Below are 12,000 nucleotides of genomic sequence, written 5' to 3' on the forward strand. Positions count from 1 at the left end.
ATTTGCTCAAAGAGCGTAGTAGTTCTTGAAGAAAAATCCAACCCGCACTGTAAAACCATGCTGCCTTCTGGTGTTGTTTACAAGTTTCTGATGGAACGAGCTTTTTTGGAGGCATTTATTGGAAAAGTCGACGGAGTTGTCAAGCATCCCGAAGCAGCACTTCCACTAGAAGGTCCCAGAGTTCTTGTGCTTCAAGCACTTCAATTTATAAATACTCCGTTGATCTTAACAGTTGTGTGAAATGAGCTGTCATCACTCCGTTTTTGCTTTAGCAATTTTTCCGGTCTTTCGGCGGAAAGCCGGTCTCGTGTGTTTGCATGGGTGGTTCAGTGGTAGAATTCTCGCCTGCCACGCGGGAGGCCCGGGTTCGATTCCCGGCCAATGCAAAGCGGCTCTTTTAATAACTGTACACTCAGCGCTGAACTCCAGCTAATTCAGTCTTATCTCAAGACAGGTACTCCACATTTCCGCTCAACCCCTGGCAAGCGGAGCCCTGAGGCTGGCTCATTACAGTTCCCCTAGCTAAAAACTACACAGAGGCATCTCAGCTTCACACTTCTGACCGCCTTCTTGCCCATCCTTGCATCTGTGCACTTTCTCACACATTCCACTGTCTGACATATTGTCTTTGTTGAGCAACAGTCTCGTGTTAGCTTGAGAAGAGCCTCTCACCTGACTCGTGTACTATGGCTTAAAATCGGACACTTCTCATAGCTTGCTGCTGCTCCAGGTTGACATTCACTGCATGTGGCTCAGGTGGGGAGATGGGCTCCAAAGAAAGAGGCAGAAAACGGCAAGAGTGGAGCTCACGGTTGTGCCGGAATAGCTCAGTTAGGAGAGCGTTAAACTGAAGATCTAAAGGTCCCTGGTTCAATCCTGGGTTCTGGCAGCACGTGACGTGAGTCTTGGAGCTCGTCTCCGCCTTGGGCTGCGATGTACCCGCTGGTTCCATGGTGTAATGGTTAGCACTCTGGGCTCTGAATCCAGCGATCCGAGTTCAAATCTCGGTGGGACCTGTCATGGGCGCAGTTTTGCGCCCCAAGGCGCACTCTTGCCCAAAAACGTTTCTTTTGCACTTTTTGCATGTGGTGTAGCCGACCTTTTCTGCCGCTTGGCCGGTTAGCTCAGCTGGTTAGAGCGTGGTGCTAATAACGCCAAGGTCATGGGTTCGATCCCCATACGGGCCACGCTTTCTCTTTCTCCCGGTGGTCGGAGTGCTTGGAGATCAGAGGTAAGGAAAATGAAAGTGTCCGACGTGATTATAAGAACACAGTCGTGCCAGATTCACCTGCGTCGTGGTGAGAAAAAGAAATGGAGGATACACACATTTCTCTTAGCTGACAATTCTGCAGCAAGTGGACTGGCAAAGTGTACGACTACATACACAATTTGCTCAAAGAGCGTAGTAGTTCTTGAAGAAAAATCCAACCCGCACTGTAAAACCATGCTGCCTTCTGGTGTTGTTTACAAGTTTCTGATGGAACGAGCTTTTTTGGAGGCATTTATTGGAAAAGTCGACGGAGTTGTCAAGCATTCCGAAGCAGCACTTCCACTAGAAGGTCCCAGAGTTCTTGTGCTTCAAGCACTTCAATTTATAAATACTACGTTGATCTTAACAGTTGTGTGAAATGAGCTGTCATCACTCCTTTTTTGCTTTAGCAATTTTTCCGGTCTTTCGGCGGAAAGCCGGTCTCGTGTGTTTGCATGGGTGGTTCAGTGGTAGAATTCTTGCCTGCCACGCGGGAGGCCCGGGTTCGATTCCCGGCCAATGCAAAGCGGCTCTTTTAATAACTGTACACTCAGCGCTGAACTCCAGCTAATTCAGTCTTATCTCAAGACAGGTACTCCACATTTCCGCTCAACCCCTGGCAAGCGGAGCCCTGAGGCTGGCTCATTACAGTTCCCCTAGCTAAAAACTACACAGAGGCATCTCAGCTTCACACTTCTGACCGCCTTCTTGCCCATCCTTGCATCTGTGCACTTTCTCACACATTCCACTGTCTGACATATTGTCTTTGTTGAGCAACAGTCTCGTGTTAGCTTGAGAAGAGCCTCTCACCTGACTCGTGTACCGTACTATGGCTTAAAATCGGACACTTCTCATAGCTTGCTGCTGCTCCAGGTTGACATTCACTGCATGTGGCTCAGGTGGGGAGATGGGCTCCAAAGAAAGAGGCAGAAAACGGCAAGAGTGGAGCTCACGGTTGTGCCGGAATAGCTCAGTTGGGAGAGCGTTAGACTGAAGATCTAAAGGTCCCTGGTTCAATCCCGGGTTCTGGCAGCACGTGACGTGAGTCTTGGAGCTCGTCTCCGCCTTGGGCTGCGATGTACCCGCTGGTTCCATGGTGTAATGGTTAGCACTCTGGGCTCTGAATCCAGCGATCCGAGTTCAAATCTCGGTGGGACCTGTCATGGGCTCAGTTTTGCGCCCCAAGGCGCACTCTTGCCCAAAAACGTTTCTTTTGCACTTTTTGCATGTGGTGTAGCCGACCTTTTCTGCCGCTTGGCCGGTTAGCTCAGCTGGTTAGAGCGTGGTGCTAATAACGCCAAGGTCATGGGTTCGATCCCCATACGGGCCACGCTTTCTCTTTCTCCCGGTGGTCGGAGTGCTTGGAGATCAGAGGTAAGGAAAATGAAAGTGTCCGACGTGATTATAAGAACACAGTCGTGCCAGATTCACCTGCGTCGTGGTGAGAAAAAGAAATGGAGGATACACACATTTCTCTTAGCTGACAATTCTGCAGCAAGTGGACTGGCAAAGTGTACGTCTACATACACAATTTGCTCAAAGAGCGTAGTAGTTCTTGAAGAAACATCCAACCCGCACTGTAAAACCATGCTGCCTTCTGGTGTTGTTTACAAGTTTCTGATGGAACGAGCTTTTTTGGAGGCATTTACTGGAAAAGTCGACGGAGTTGTCAAGCATCCCGAAGCAGCACTTCCACTAGAAGGTCCCAGAGTTCTTGTGCTTCAAGCACTTCAATTTATAAATACTCCGTTGATCTTAACAGTTGTGTGAAATGAGCTGTCATCACTCCGTTTTTGCTTTAGCAATTTTTCCGGTCTTTCGGCGGAAAGCCGGTCTCGTGTGTTTGCATGGGTGGTTCAGTGGTAGAATTCTCGCCTGCCACAGCAGGGCAGGTTGCGAATAGCTGTAACAGAAAACCAGCCAATCAGAGGGAAGCCTTTTTTTGGTTCATCTGTGCCGTTCAAAGGATCGAGAGGATCGGTTCGAATCCGCCTTCAGGTATCGTAAAATATGAGATATGCCAGTGGAAAGTATTGCAAATAAATAATAAAATATAATGAATTAGTCGTAAATTTAAAAGTACTTCATACAAGATTTATTGGATGAATGCTGCTACTCTGAACATTGTAAATGATTGCACCACTTTGGCAGTTACTTACAAGTTTATTAATTTTACTCCTTTGTTTGTCAAATTGTGTTTAATTATCATTAATATATTGTAAAGGACTGTTGATGTACTGCTTAAATTATTAAAATGATAAAATGTGAGATCTGTGAGTGGAAAACACTGAAAATTAATTTCAACTGTACATTTCACTACATGTTGTACTTGTAGTAACTATGTATGTAATGAATAAAGAATAATTTAAAATTAGATTTTGTAGTTTATACCAAATTCATTGGATGAATGGTGCTACTTTAAACACAGTAAATTACTACACTGTATTGGCAGTAACTGACTAGAAGTATACTGATTTTTCAGTTATTCCTGTGTTTGTCAAAGTTTGTCATTAAGACTCCCCACAAGGATTGTTGATGAACCGCTTAAAAAATATTAACCAACATATTGGAATGTTCTTATGATGCAGAACCTATCGTGTTAGATGACATAATAAAGTTGTGAAAAGCAGTCGTGTGCAGAAAAAGTCTGCTGTGTGATTTTTGTTTAACCAGGAAAAAAGCAGCATGTAATATTTCAATTAAATATCAATTTTATGTTTGACATAGTTTCACAGAAAAGCAAGAGCAAGTCCTAAAATACCACCAGCAAGCAGTTATGAAACAGGAAAAGCTCTGCTATAAAAAAATAAACTTTACTAGCAAAACATGGCTATATTTAAGACATGCACCAAGGTTCCAGTCATCATTGCAGACATGACAACACTGTTAAAAATTTGGGATAAATTATTCAAAACATGAGGATCCTGGGTGCATTTATTGAAATGACTTTTGACACTGACGTCTGACAGACAGACCCAAATAAAAATCATCAGTGTAACCAAACAGTCAGGTTCTGAGGATGAAAGTAGTGTGTCAGGCCCCCTCTATACAAACATTTCAAATTTTACAATAGAATTTTACGTCTCATTTTATTACATTTCTGTAAATACTAATTAAAGATAAGTGTTTTAGAACTAAAACAGAAAACATAAGGCCAGCATTTAAAAATAACTGCTTACAATGACTAAATGAAGATGAAAAGCAATCACTTATTAACAAGGATAAACTTCCCGTTAAAAACAAGAAAACCTGATAAAAAGGTGGCATGTGTGTGACGCTGGCCTGAGTGAGAGCAGGAATGCCGAGCAGAGGGCTGGGTCAGCTATGGGGGGCAGGGTCCCAGAAGATGGTATGTATATAATATGGATACATAGAGTGCCTGTTAACAGTGCAAGTAGAACATGACAGATTTTCAGCCATGCATCAAGGTCAGTGTAACAATCTTAATCACATCAATACAACATAAAACAGACACATTTATAACAAACAAAATATATCACACAGGAAGATCTTGAAGATGAAAGTACCTCTATACAAATATAAAGCATTTTTTATGTATCTTACTGTTTTACACAAATATAAAAGCATGGACTATACTCATAAAGAGAGGTCTTATTGAAATAACATGGAACATTAAAGGCATCCGGTGTAGATGTGCAGGCTGTTTGGTTCCTGTTTCAGGTTCATGCAGCAGAATCTGCAAAGGCGGCCTTGGTTGTCGTGAGTCTGGCCCTTTTCTCCTTGTCTCCATATTCTGCTTCATCTGTTTCTTGGCGGCCTCCAGTTCCTTCTGGAAGAATTCTGTCTCTGCAAATTCATCCAAGGCCATTTTGGTGTTAAAGAGCTAATATTTAACCTAAATCAGGTAACACTTTACTTAAGGCCATTGCTTTGGTAATTTATAAACAAATGCATAACAAATAATAATGCATCCATAAAGTATTACACACATGGCTATAAATATTTATCAAAATGCATAACACATTATTGCCATGTGTATTATGCATTATGAATGCACTATAGAAAGCTTCATAATGCATTGCAATGGTCGGTATAAGCATTAATGATGCTTTATGCTGTATTACAAAGGTATCTACCATGCATTATAGATGACAGCTTCATAAGGCAGTCATAATGCATAACACACACGGCTATAATGTGTGATGCCTTTATATTATATTATATATATAATGTAATGCTTTATCTTAATATTTTAAAATGACTAAAACAAAAAAAGTTATCAAAAAGCATTTATGGTTCTGCCTGTGATACTATTAGTACTCAAGTTCTTCTGTTCAGTGCAGTTTATAATTGATCAGACAGAAAATAATCTACCAAGCGACAGATGCTCAGGTCACTGATCAACGCAAGTTTGTCAGAAACGGACTGACAGGATTTTTTAATGTTATGGCATGAAAACTATACACAGCAATATAAAAAAAATTATCATGTTCATTCATTATTCCGCGTGTCATTTTATCACAAGCCATAGACACATAAACTATGCCACAAACCTAGCATCAGCCTCTTATAAAGTGAGCGATAGTAGCCAATTTGACACAAAATTACTGACAGTACAAGATTTTATAATATAACAACATAAAACCACACACATTATCAATAACGGTCAGGTTAATTCATTATTATTATTATTGTTTAATTCATTAATTACAGCTAACATGTACGAGAGACAGAATTCGGTCAGTTATCTCTCATCAAACAAGTGAAATAGTTGCAATATTTAATGTTATCATAAGCGAGCTGATATTAAAAAACCTGGAGACATAACTGTAAATTTATCCTGAAGTTTTACATTTACCCAAAACAACGTGTCTTACCTTTGATAGATGAACAGTAAGTGTAAATAACCGAAGCGAGAAGCTGGTGACTCGTCCTGTGTCCACAGAAGTTTATCCATGTAATAAAGATTTTAGAAACTTTGCGTCTTTAAAATCTCGGAACAGCGCCACAAAGTCGTAGTGGCCAAAAATATATTACATCCGTAGTGGTTTAGCACTACCATAGAGAATGAATGGGAAACGGTTTAGGGCCGTTTAGCTAAACTATTCTCGCCGCCCGCAGCAGCAACTGGTTAGCTCTAATTGCTTTCTTTTATGGAGTAAGATCGCTGTCAAAAATAACTCGTAATAATGTACGTCAAATGTACGCTTCACAAGCGTAAATTACGCTTGCACTTCTGAAAAATACGCTTGCTTCTGAAATTTACGCTTGCGCTTCCGAAAATTACGCTTGCTTCTGAAATTTACGCTTGCGCTTCTGAAAATTACGCTTGCTTCTGAAATTTACGCTTGCGCTTCTGAAAATTACGAGTGGTTTCTCAAGCGTGAACAACCTGTCAAAAACCAAAAAAAAATCATTGGACATATAAGGCATTCTCTATCGAGGAAGAAACAATCGATTTTTGTTATTGTATACGCATGTGCCAGAAAGATGGAGAACCAACCAAACGCGCCGAATTCACAGCTATTTCTATTAGTTTACTTGTTGTTGCACAACACTTTTTCTCGGTGAACAGAATGTAAAAATATTAAGGTAAAGAATGTTGTACTTTATTCATAGTAATTATAGTTGGTTATTATTTATAATGTGTTATTACTGTCTTAATTTCTGTCATTGCAGAAATGTGTATTTTGCATAGTATACAGAGATCTGGAATGTCTATGACATGTATTAAACTTTTTATGTTGTGTTGTATGCATATGTTTTTTTAAATTAATCTTTATTTTTGTTTGTAGATTCATTTAGCTGAAATTATTAATACAGCACAAAATTTGGTGAACTTTGGTCATGCTGGTGATTTTTGGTGAAAGTTGAGTCATCCTTTCCAAAATTCCAGAAGCGTCAACTCTGTGCAGGCTTTCTTTGACACGACTCCACTGAACTCTGTGTCCTTCTGCTTGTAGACCTGGTTGACAAGCCCAATTCCCTCATACGTCTAAAGATGGTTGCCTCACTAACACCTAATATATTTGCAATACAAGCCACTGAGAGTGGCATATCAGTTAGCAATCCAAGCAGTTCACTTGAAAACACAAAATTTGGACGACCACGACCCTCACACCCTTGCCTTACAAAGGCAACAAAGTCCTCCTGTGCAAGGCTTCTCTGCAGCTTTATTTGAAGGTCAGACAAAGTATTTATAATTTCAAACGGAATATCAAAAACTGTTGAAGCAGATGTCAATATAAACATTTCCTGATTTATGACATACAAGAAGTAGTCCAAATCCTGTTGTGGTTGATTTAAAATGGAAATTATACTGTGTCTGAGTCTGTCCAGCACTTGTGTCACCAATGATACCTGTTAAAGCAAATAACAAATAATTTTCAAAGCAAATATCAACAAAACTTAATAACTACTACATGCCCGTGAAGTGGTTTGTGCTCACTGAACCCTAAGCTGTATGAAAAATCTTATTCTTATGAAAACAAAATTAATTGTTAGCCATAGCTACAGTACACTGTTTATTATTTATCAGAAAATAACAGTGTGTACTTAAATGTCCATCTCATATACATGAGACTATTAACAACTTAGCCTGACACATTACTGGACAGCAGCAGTGACATACTTCTGCATAATAAATAATAACCAACTATAATTACTATGAATAAAGTATAACATTCTTTACCTTAATATTTTTACATTCTGTACACCGAGAAAAAGTGTTGTGCAACAACAAGTAAACTAATAGAAATAACTGTGAATTCGGCGCGTTTGGTTGATTCTCTATCTTTCTGGCACATGCGTATACAGTAACAAAAATCGATTGTTTCTTCCTCGATAGAGAATGCCTTGTACTTCCAATGACGGTTTTTGACAGGTTGTTCACGCTTGAGAAGCCACTCGTAATTTTCAGAAGCGCAAGCGTAAATTTCAGAAGCAAGCGTAATTTTCAGAAGCGCAAGCGTAAATTTCAGAAGCAAGCGTATTTTTCAGAAGCGCAAGCGTAATTTACGCTTGTGAAGCGTACATTTGACGTACATTATTACGAGTTATTTTTGACAGCGATCTTACTCCATATTCTTTTATTTTTGCGTTTCAGGCAAAACTACATAACACTTAAAGACACTTCCGGCATGTAAATGGAGAACGAAATTATAGTTATACCGAATCTCCTACACACAATACCAAGGTTACCAACTTTGCTCAGCTGACCGGAGTCAGACGTTCAATTCGCCATAACCCGGAACTTCATCAGAAGTAGTTAGAAAATGGATGGATGGATGGATGGATGGACGGACGGACAGATCAATAAAAGTACAGGACATCCATTTTACAAAGAACCGTCAACACTAAATGTGTGCACTGGTCATGCTCCTGGAAATTAAACTTCTTTTCTGAAAAGCAGCATGTTCATAAATTAGCTGCTGTTATACCTTGGGGAAACAAATGCAGATGAAACTGTAAAACAAACTGCAGTGGCAAAACAGTTCTGGCTGCCCGCCAGCCCTTCTGCCTGTGCTGCCCTGCCTGCCTACCCTCCTGCCCATGACATCCTGTCGGCGACATGCCACAAAGCAACCCTTCTTTGCCACAGGAAATGTCTGGTGCAATTTCTTTTTTAATTGTACATGTCAATTGCATAATACCTTAAACTAATTCTTTATTATTTCTATCATCATCATCATCATCATCATCCTGATAAGTATTTCATTAGTATTCCACGGTATTTTGATTTTTCAGGAATCATTGTGTGTACTGTATACTTTTAAATTAGTTTGCACTATATGTAGTGTCTCTGCACCTGTGCCTTACGTACTTGCTGCAGCTTGCACAACAACTTCTCTCAGGCATCAGTATAGTTTATCTAATGCAATATTTGTTGTTTGTTTATTAAGTGGTTTTAGGTATTTTGTGTGTTCCACTTAATTTAGTGTAATTAGTCCTAGTTGACTCAGGTTTAGTTTGATATTTCCTTCTGTTTGTTCCTCTGCATCATGCTACTGTCATAACATGTCAATGTCTTACCTAACTTTTGTGCATTATGTTTTGGAGAGAAAAAAATCATGACTTTTTTTTTTAGATTCATCCACTGATTCTATCACCTCTGACACATCCCCCCTCAATATTTGTTTGTTTATGTATTTGCTTGGGGGGTGGAATTAACAAACAGAAATAACTGAATGAATCAGGGTAGTGAAAAACATTTATAAACTTATAATTTTGGTATTGGTATGATCCTGTTCTGGTTAGTTAGCCGAGGGAGTAAATCATCAGGAGTTTCATCTCTCAAACTCCTACTACACTCACTCAGCATCACAGTATGGACTCCCCAATGCAACTGATCTGCACGTACTCTGGGAGGAAACCTGGTTCGGGAACAGCACCATGCAGGACAGACGAGCTCTACAGAGGGTTGTGCGATCAGCTGAGCGCACCATCTGCACCGAGCTCCCTGACCTGCACTCAATCTACAGCAGGCGGTGCTGGACCAAGGCCAAGAAGATCGTGAAGGACCTCAGCCATCCCAATAATGGACTGTTCATTTCATTAGAATCTGTAGAAATTGTGGATAAACTTGTTCTACTTTACTGACACTGTGCAAAAGTCTCTGACCACTGACTGCTATTGTTAAAACTTAAATTGCATCCATTACAAAACTAAAACAATATTTTGAAGCAACTTAAGTTTAATTTAATTAATTAAATTTTATTTTAATATAAATGTAAGTAATTAGTCAACATGTTTCAATAGCTATGATTATGTACATTACGAACCTAAAATAATATTTTGAAGCAGCTTAAGTTTAATTTAATTAATTAAATTTTATTTTAATATAAATGTAAGTAATTAGTTAACATGTTTCAATAGCTGTGATTATGTACTTTACTCAGTCTAGGAGCCATCAGGATATGCAAATGTTATTTATCCAAACCACTGTGAAACGAACAGTGTTGATGATGACTGGACTGTTTCTTTATTCAACTAAAAGTAATGAATCAAATCTAATCTTTATTTATGACTTTTTTTAATTTTATTTTATCCCCAGTGCTTCGAGCAGGCATTTCCTGCTCTGCCCCGTGTGCAAGAAGACACAGCCAAGCCTCTCAGTGCATCTGGCTAGGGTGTGCATGAAGAGGTCTTCGAAAGAGGCCATCCAGGAAGTGATGGAGAAGGAAAAGCAGAATTCCCTTGAACTTCTGCAGTGGGGCAGGGTCTTCAGCTACAGGCTGAACTTCAGCTACATTATGCCTGTCAAAGTGTGTCAGCTTAGCCATTTCAGAACCTCTGCTAAAATCATCCTAGTATTTGTAACGACCATCCAGTGCAGCCATGTATTTTTTGACTTGGCCACTAGCACACCTCATACAGTACAGCTAGTCAATCTGTCACTGACTTTTTAAACCAGTATAATTAATTATTTAATTGAGCTGTTGGTGAAATTTAACAAAATCATGGAACGGCTGAGGTGCCGCTGGGGAGAAGTTTGGGAACTGAAGCGGTGTTCATCTAGCCATCCAACTAGATATCAGTAACGCTTTAGAAAACAGAAGAAGTTATTACTAGTTTTTATTGTGTTACTCTTAATTTGCACATGTTCTAATGTTAAATTGTGTCATTTATTCTAAGTCAAAGTACACTTGCTACCCAGATAAACAGCTTTAAACATTTCTTTGGACTGCCTAAGACTTTCACACAGTACTGTATGTCTTAGAACATAAGAAATTTACAAATTAGAGGAGGCCTTTCGGCCCATCAAACTCATTTGGGAAGAACTTAACTAATAGCTCAGAGTTGTTAAAATCTTATCTAGCTCTGATTTAATCATCTCTCCCAATATAATATTGGGATAATTTATTCTCTTCAGAGGCCTCCATAGAATAGTGCATCCATCCCCTCACTTATGTTCAGACAGTCAGAATAACAACAGCATCATCAATTTCACAGCTAGATTTAAAAATTGCTTTAACATAGAGTGATTACAGAAAAAAAGGTAAACAAATATTAACAAGATTATTAAAACGTAATAGACATATTCGTCATTCAGACATATTGCGCTTTTTTAAGAGCAGAAGGGATACATTAAATCACGATTATATTTTGTCCATAATATATATATATATATATATATATATATATATATATATATTTACATATATATATATATATGGTGGTGCAGTGGTTAACACTGTTGCCTCACACCTCTGGGACCCAGGTTCGAGTCTCTGCCTGGATTACATGTGTGTGGAGTTTGCATGTTCTCCCCGTGTCCTCGTGGGGTTTCCTCCGGGTACTCCGGTGTACCCCCACAATCAAAAACATGCTGAGGCTAATTGGAGTTACTAAATTGCCCATAGGTGTGCATGTGAGAGTGAATGGTATGTGAGTGTGACCTGCGATGGGCTGGCCCCCCATCCTAGGTTGTTCCCTGCCTCGTGCCCATTGGGAACTGGGATAGGCTCAGGAACCCCCGCGACCCAGTAGGATAAGCAGTTTGGAAAATGGATGGATGGATGGATGGATATATATATATTTATAATTTTACATCATTATAAATGAGAACTATAAGTGATTGCTAATTACTGTTAACTAATGTCCTGTAATCAGTGGAGGCACACGGACACTTTGGCCAGTTATCCTATTTCTTCAGCGCCAGCCCAACACCCAGCACCACAGACAGTGACCTGTGTTACTGTGACATCTGGTTCCTTCATTGGCTCTATTTATTTTTCTAGAAATAACTAATTGGCTCTTCCAGACTATATGAAGAGAATATTTTATTTTTA

At 39.6% G+C, this 12,000-nt stretch overlaps 1 long non-coding RNA gene and 5 other non-coding genes across 6 annotated transcripts; 5 read left to right on the forward strand and 1 right to left on the reverse strand.

Annotated features, from left to right (window-relative positions):
• Nucleotides 1-944: 944 nt before the first annotated feature.
• On the forward strand, nucleotides 945-1,016 carry trnaq-cug (transfer RNA glutamine (anticodon CUG)). The gene has a single exon. It is a non-coding gene; the product is annotated as a tRNA-Gln (tRNA).
• A 97-nt stretch (nucleotides 1,017-1,113) lies between these two features.
• trnai-aau (transfer RNA isoleucine (anticodon AAU)) lies at nucleotides 1,114-1,187 on the forward strand. The gene has a single exon. It is a non-coding gene; the product is annotated as a tRNA-Ile (tRNA).
• Nucleotides 1,188-2,208: 1,021 nt separating this feature from the next.
• trnaf-gaa (transfer RNA phenylalanine (anticodon GAA)) lies at nucleotides 2,209-2,281 on the forward strand. Its single transcript has one exon. It is a non-coding gene; the product is annotated as a tRNA-Phe (tRNA).
• Nucleotides 2,282-2,336: 55 nt separating this feature from the next.
• trnaq-cug (transfer RNA glutamine (anticodon CUG)) lies at nucleotides 2,337-2,408 on the forward strand. Its single transcript has one exon. It is a non-coding gene; the product is annotated as a tRNA-Gln (tRNA).
• Nucleotides 2,409-2,505: 97 nt separating this feature from the next.
• On the forward strand, nucleotides 2,506-2,579 carry trnai-aau (transfer RNA isoleucine (anticodon AAU)). The gene has a single exon. It is a non-coding gene; the product is annotated as a tRNA-Ile (tRNA).
• A 1,363-nt stretch (nucleotides 2,580-3,942) lies between these two features.
• LOC125709981 (uncharacterized) lies at nucleotides 3,943-6,323 on the reverse strand. Its single transcript, XR_007382884.1, has 2 exons — nucleotides 6,088-6,323; nucleotides 3,943-5,056 (listed from the first exon to the last, which is right to left on the reverse strand). It is a non-coding gene; the product is annotated as an uncharacterized LOC125709981 (long non-coding RNA).
• Nucleotides 6,324-12,000: the final 5,677 nt, after the last annotated feature.

The sequence above is a fragment of the Brienomyrus brachyistius genome, chromosome 16 (genome assembly GCF_023856365.1).
Source record: "Brienomyrus brachyistius isolate T26 chromosome 16, BBRACH_0.4, whole genome shotgun sequence".
In the NCBI taxonomy this organism is placed as follows: domain Eukaryota; kingdom Metazoa; phylum Chordata; class Actinopteri; order Osteoglossiformes; family Mormyridae; genus Brienomyrus; species Brienomyrus brachyistius.